We start from the raw sequence: 7,196 nt of genomic DNA on the forward strand, positions 1-7,196 counted from the left end.
ATATATATATATATCATAAATATATGTTTATTTGAAGGTTATAGTGTTTTGTTTTTGAGTATTGTCTTTGGGTTTTTGGGTCCTAAGTTTTTATTTTATTTTATTATTATTATTTTTTAGAAATTTAGGGTATATATTTTTTTAGTGTTATAAAAAATCCTGCAAGTTTTTGTTTTGGTTTTTGTTTGTTTGTTTTTTTAGGACTTTTTTTTAGGACTTTAAAAAAAATTAGGGTTTTTTAATGTTTTTGAATTTTTAAAAAAGTCTTTAGGGTTATTTTTAGGGTTTTACGGATTTTTTAGAGTTTCAGGTTTTTTTCTTTTAGAGTTTTAGTGTGTTTTTAGATTTTTGAAAGTTTTAAAAAAAGGAATTTAGGGTTTTTTGGCTTCTTTTAGGGTGTTTCTTTGTTCTTTGTTAAATTCCCCCTCGACCCCTTCCTATTCCCCGGGATGTATGCTTTAAAAACAGACACATCAGCCTAATAAATGGAGACTTAATAGGACCCTCTGCTTGGTTTCTAGCTTTTCTTCCCCTTCCAATTCCATTTCCTCCCAGGTTTGCAGTACCACTCGCACCCATGAATAACTGAACCCTATGGGACTGGATAAGGGGCACCCAATGTGAGGGCGAGTTTTGGACCTTATTGCCTTCCAGTGGAGGTTCCAGAGAAGTTTGTCCTGACCCCAAGAATTTAGAAGTAGTGAAGGACCCCTTCCACTGCTCATAGAAGAGAGAAAAGTCCCTGGTGAGTTGATTCAGCTCCACTCCAGGAACTGGGAAACAAACTATCAAAGGAAGCAGCCTTTATAATTTGCTTAAAGACAGCTCTCATGGAAAGAGGAGTTAGAGTTAAAAAGTAAGAATTGATAAACTTTTTTTGTTGTTGTTTTCATAGACCAGGCATGTCCAGGTTTATTATAGTTGGAGCAGAGATACATTGTAAGAAATGGAGAAGAGTAGGTAGAGAACTAAATGAAATTTTGGCAAAGCAGGGCCCTGATGCAATGCTGTCCCTGAGAATTTATTTACTTATTGGAGTTTATTCCGTGATTTGGTATAAAATGCAGCTGATGATCCGAGAAACAGCACCTTTTGTCAGTTGCAGAATATTGCCCCTATCCCTTGTCTCCGGAAGCTTTAGAGGGCACCCTCCCTACTACAAAGCCTCCAAAAGCTGCAGACAGGTCTGAAGTCCCACAGGGTGCTCTTTATCCACATGTCCAGGTAACCACTTTGTCTGAGCAGCCCGCCCTGGGCAATCCACCACTGATCAATCCAGTCTTTAAGAAATATTTGGCTTAAAGCCCTTTAATTTCAGAGGACTCAGACACTTTAGAGAAAGAGGTAGTTTGCCCAGTAAACCTGAGCTGCTCTCTTGCTTCAGGCCCTCCCTGCAGTGCCCCTTCCTATCTGCTGCCTATTAGTGCTTCTGCACCATGGTGTCAGGCTTTACAGGTTTCTATTCTCATTGCTGTTAAGGATAAGCTGGTGTCTCAGGTAGCAGGATTACAAGAAGTACTAAAGCTACAGCAGCAGTATGCTCGCCTTTCTATAGAGCTAGCTTCACTCGAATATTCCTTAAAACAGACTATCCTTGTTCCTCCTCCAGCCATAGTCTCAGGAGGCATAAAAAAGAAAGCTCAGTGAGCCATAAAAACCAAAACATTGGCTTTCCTTGTAATCACTCACTCCAAGAGAACTGCTAGCTGTGACCTGCCCACTTCTATGGGGTAGAAGCACCCCCCAGCCACCAGTGCCAAATCTGCTTCTGTAGAAATAGGGCCTTTAGAAGTGCACCATGCCGATTTCTCTGTGGACACTAACAGGAGGGTGGAGAAGATTATGAGAGTGATAATGAATTTGAAATCAAGAAGAAGAATTAACTGTCCCTATTCAACAGACAGAGTTTTGTAGACTAAGTTTTAAAGACTTAAAAGAGCGTAACTCTACGGTTAGAACTTATGGTATATCTGACCCTTATATGCTTTCCCTCCTAGAAGCCCTCCCAGTAGTGATTGGATCAAAGAGATTTAAACTGTGTAAACTCGAGGATAGTTTTTCTCATGGAGGGTTGATTTCCTCAATAGGTGCCAGACCATTGCAGTAGCTAATCAGAAAAACCCTCCAGTGCCTGGACTGGCTGGACCTTGGAAAAGCCTTCTGGTCAAGAAAAATATTTGGCTAAGGCCAGGCAGAAATTGCCCAGTGGGTCTCTTGGCTCAAACTCCTAACACAGCATTGGGAACTTGGCATGATATTCCTATGAAAGGTTCCATTGTTTCCCCTTTAACTAAAATCATTCAAGGAGCCCAAGAAGACTTTAGTGAATGTGTTAGTCATTTGCTTGAGGCTGCAAAAAGGACCTTAGGTCATGAGGATGTGAAAGAACCTAGTGGGGAAACCCCCACTCCACTCCCAATTCAGCTTGCACCCAAGAATCACGAATAGAACACAACGCCTTGATGTAACAACAGGAGGTATTTTAATAGCGGAGCTCCGGGTTGAAACGCATCTCACACAGGAGACAGTGGATTCGACCACTAGGCTTGGAAGCTAGGGTTTTTTATATAAAAGTAGTGGGGCTGGGGGAGGAATTGGCGCGGTTTCACATGATTGGTCCATTTAAACATCAGCAACCTGAGGTCAGAGGGGTGGGAGATAGGGAGGCTATGGGCCTGCCTGGGCGTGTCCTGGTCTGTTCTGCTATGTTCTCAGCCCCAGGTTTCAAAGCTCACAAACAACTCTTTGGGTTCTTTGACAGATATTACATGAATCACTCGTCTCAAGTTTTATTTCCTTTCATTCCCCTCTTCTTCTGTTTAGACTAATTCTAATCATAGAATTTTAGAGATTGGTGTCCCCTAACTCCTCATTTACCTGAGCTATAGGTTGATATTGTCTCTGAAGAACCATGAGTTTTACTGTATCAATTCAACTCTGGATGAAAGCCATTCCTCTATTTATTATACAGGGGCCGAAAACTAAAGCTAAGCATATCATAAGGATTGGTCCAGCTACAGCGGAAATCAAAGAAGTTATCCAAGATGGTCGTAATTCAAACCACGTCTCAAACCACCCCCTTTGAGCATCCCATTCCCGTTTCCTTCACTCTAATCTTTCTCTCAGTTTCTGCATAGAGTCTCTAACTATTCCTGTATGATCTGCATAGAAGCAGCACTCTTCTTTAAGGGCGGCACACAGTCCTCCTTCTTTTAGGAACAACAAATCAAGGCCTCTCCTGTTCTACAAAACTATCTCAGACAGGGAGGTCAAAGATTTTTCTAAAGCATCAATGGACTTCTCTATTGCCATTAGATCTTCATTGACAGCATCCCCCAAAGACTGAATTCCCTGTCTTCCTTCTATCAAAGCTGACACTTCTGTCCCCACTCCTACTGCCATACCTATTCCCATGAATGCAGCCAGGGTTAAAGTAATTTGTTCTCTTTTTGACCACCGGCCAGCATAGCTTTCTTCTAAACTGGATGCAGGGTGATAATATATGCGGGGTAACTGCTAGATCATGACACAAAAATCATGAGTTTAATTAAAAACCTTAGTTGATACACAGGGAGTAAGTCCTGTATTGCAAGCCCACCATCCAAACGGGGAAGATACAAGATAGTAATTAGCTTCTGTTCTGGACATGGACTGAATTTGTCTGCATAGGTGTTTGTGAGTGGAAGGTGGGGTGCCTATACAGAGACCTGGACTCCTCACAGATACATCAGTCAGGGTCAGTTTTTGTCCTTTTCCCCAAGAGCAGGAAGTATGGCTGCTGGTTCTTGTTGAAATCTCCATTGAAGGCAATTTCTTCATAATAAGGCGGACCCGAGGACAGGCATAGCCAGCAGTCCTCAGTAGCCCTTGGATCAGTTCTATTAAGGGCATAAACGGCTCCTCTCACTAGGTTAAACATCCTCTGTCTTGTTGAAGGAATCTCAGGTGTAATAGTTAGAGGTACCTGAGGAGTGGGAGGTTGGGTGATAGCAGCCATACTAAGGGGGTCTGCAATCAATGGAGTAAGCTGAGTAATAGTATGGGTGAAGGGTGTGGACTTGGTTGGGGGGCCTAAAGGATTGTAGGGGGTCTCTATTTTTAATCTGATAGTGAACAATAATCCCTCATCATATCTTTCCTTGTAAATCCTAAGACCCCAGGTATACCCTTTTGTCCATCCCAGAGTTCTTTTCCCTGGTTCAGTAAAGGTGACGCGGCGAGGATGGCACCAGTCAGTACACTTGTCTAGGTCAAATCCTCCAGGTACATAAGACGCTAGGGAATAGTTGGCTGTTACTCTCATATAGTCCCGGCTTGAGGAGGGTTTTCAGTGGGCTGTACCTGAAGTCTCGCAACCCCAGCTCTTGCAAAAGAAGTCAGCCTTACCTCCACATGTTGGATTAAGGGATTGACTTCGGTGGGGTCCGGGACAGACAAAGAAGGGATGGGTTCGAAGCATACTTCTATCCCTTTGGTTAGAGCAACCACCCCATGGGTCTCTCGAATGTTTTTCTATGTACGGACAGGGTGTTAAAGGTGCCCTCTGAATGTCAGAGTACCCCTCCAAGTCCCATCCAGTAGGGTCTCCTATAGTCAACTTACAGATGTCAGGGAAAAGATCAGGCCACCAAGTCCACAGAGGGTGTACATTGGCGATTGTCCATATAGCCCTATCCCCCTCATTGAGTACCTGCCACGTTTGTTGAACAGGACTGTGGGGGATGAAGTCCTTTGTCATCACTCCTACGAAGCAGGCACAACTTAAAATGGTTAGTAGTCTTCTCCAAAGTCCACTCATCATGGCTGACTCCAGGGGGTGCTCTCTTGACGTGGGATGCATGGACCCAAGTGGGGATTCCTTCCACTTTGACCACGGTAGGCGTTGTCAGTAGCACCAAGTAGGGTCCCTTCCACCTCGGATCTAGGTTTCCCGCTTAGTGTCTCCTCACCAGGACTGCGTCTCCTACTTCAAACTGGTACGGCACCTGTGTGTCACCAGCAACGTAGGTTTCTTTTAGCTGTTCCCAGACCTCTTTTCTTCCTATTTCGAGAGCTTTTAATCAAGCCAAAATACTAGAAGAAGGAGAGAAAGACACATCCGGGCGATTCCTATCCAATACAGTCATAAAAATGGGTGGGGGCGCCCCATACATTAACTTAAATGGAGTTAGGTCAAGGGGTCCAGGTGTATTCTGAACCCTGAGCAAGGAATAAGGGAGAACGGCTGTCCAATCACTTCCGCTGGATAATAAGGCTATTTTAGTCAGAGTCTTCTTTAGCGTTCTGTTCATCTTCTCTACCTGTCCTGAACTCTGGAGTCTGTATGCACAATGTAATTTCCAATTTGTCCCCAGTTGCCTGGACAATCCCTGACTTACCAGGGAGATGAAGGCAGGTCCATTGTCTGACCCCATTACCTTAGGTATCCCAAAGCAGGGAAGGATTTCTTCAAGTATCTTCTTGACCACTACATTAGCCATTTCTTTCTTGGTGGGGAACGCTTCGACTCATCCCGAGAAGGTGTCTATAAAAACTAGGAGATATTTATTTCCATACCTACTTGGTTTCACCTCAGTGAAGTCAGTTTACCAGTAGGCTCCAGGCCTGTCTACTCGCAGTTGTTTTCCTTCCAGGAGCCTGCTAGACTCAGCATTGGTAAGTGCACAAGCAAGGCAGTTTTTTATTATCTCCTCCACAATTCTCTTTAATCCAGGAATGTAATAGGGGGACTTACTAACCAATTTTAGTATTTTTTTAGTTCCTAAATGAGTCAGATGGTGTATGTTAGCTAAGTAATCTCGCCCCTCTTCTTCTGTGAGGGTTCTTTTATTTATTTCCTCAGCAGCAGGCTGTTGGGTTCTCATCACCAGAGTCATTAGCCCTTGGGCTGCTTTTTTAGCTTCTTGGTCTGCCATTTGATTTCCCTTTTCAACGGGCCCAGTTCCCTTCTGGTGTCCTGGGCAATGGATAATTTCCACCCAACGGGGCAAATGAACAGCTTCTAATAAGCTGAGAATTTCTTCTTTATTTTTGATATCTTTGCTGGCAGACGTCAGCAGTCCACGGTGTCAATATATTGCTCTGTGACTATGAGCCGTAGCAAAAGCATACCGGCTGTTGGTATAGACATTAAGAGTCCTTCCTTCTGCCACCTTAAGGCTTCAATTAGTGCAATTAGTTCCCCTTTTTGAGCTGATGTACCCTCTGGCAGGCTGCTGGCCCATATGACAGACTTTCCATCCACTACTGCTGCCCCAGCCCTCTGCTTACCTTCTACTACAAAGCTGCTTCCGTCCGTGAACCAAGTCATCGCCCCTGGCCAAGGTTGGTCTGTGAGGTCTGGCCAGATTCCAGTCTCTTCTGCCACTATTTCTTCACACTTATGTGCAGGGGTCTCGTCAGCCTCAGGTAATAAGGAGGCAGTGTTGAGAATGGCTGGGGGGGCGAAACTTACTCGCTCTGTTAGCAATAGGCTCTGGTAAAGCGTCATTCGGTCATTGGTCATCCAGCGGTCCGGTGGTTGCCTGACAATGCTCTCAAGAGAGTGTGGGGCCACTATGGTAACATTCTGGCCCATAGTCAGTTTGTCAGCATCTCTTAATAGCACAGCCGTGGCTGCTATCGCTCACAGGCAGGAGGGCCATCCACTGGCCACAGAGTCCAGTTTCTTTGATAAGTAGGCTACCGGGCACTTCCATGGTCCCAAAACCCTGGTAAGGACTCCCCTTGCCACTCCATTCCTTTCATCAATGTATAGGGTGGAAGGTTTGTTTAAATCTGGCAGGGCCAATGCCGGAGCCTGCAGCAGTGCCTTTTTGAGAGTTTCAAAGGCTAGCTGATGTTCCCTGGTCCAGGTGAATTCCCCTTTCTTTTTGGTTAGTGGATACAAGGGAGCTGCCAGTGAGGCAAATCCAGAATCCAGAGTATGCAAAACCCGGCATTCCCCAGGAACTCTCTTACCTGGCGAGCAGTGGTTGGGGCCGGGATCTGCATAACAGCTTGATTTCTGGTTCTGTGAGCCACCGTTGTCCATCTCTCAGGACATATCCTAGGTAGGTCACTTCTATCTGGCATAACTGAGCCTTTTTAGGAGAGGACCGATAGCCCAGCTTACATAACTCGCCCAGGAGGTTACGGGTTCCAATTTCACAGTCCTTGTGTGTTTCTGCAGCTAGGAGAAGGTCATCTACATATTG

The sequence above is a fragment of the Mus caroli genome, unplaced genomic scaffold (assembly GCF_978045245.1).
Source record: "Mus caroli unplaced genomic scaffold, Mus_caroli_1 scaffold_31, whole genome shotgun sequence".
Taxonomy (NCBI): Eukaryota; Metazoa; Chordata; class Mammalia; order Rodentia; family Muridae; genus Mus; species Mus caroli.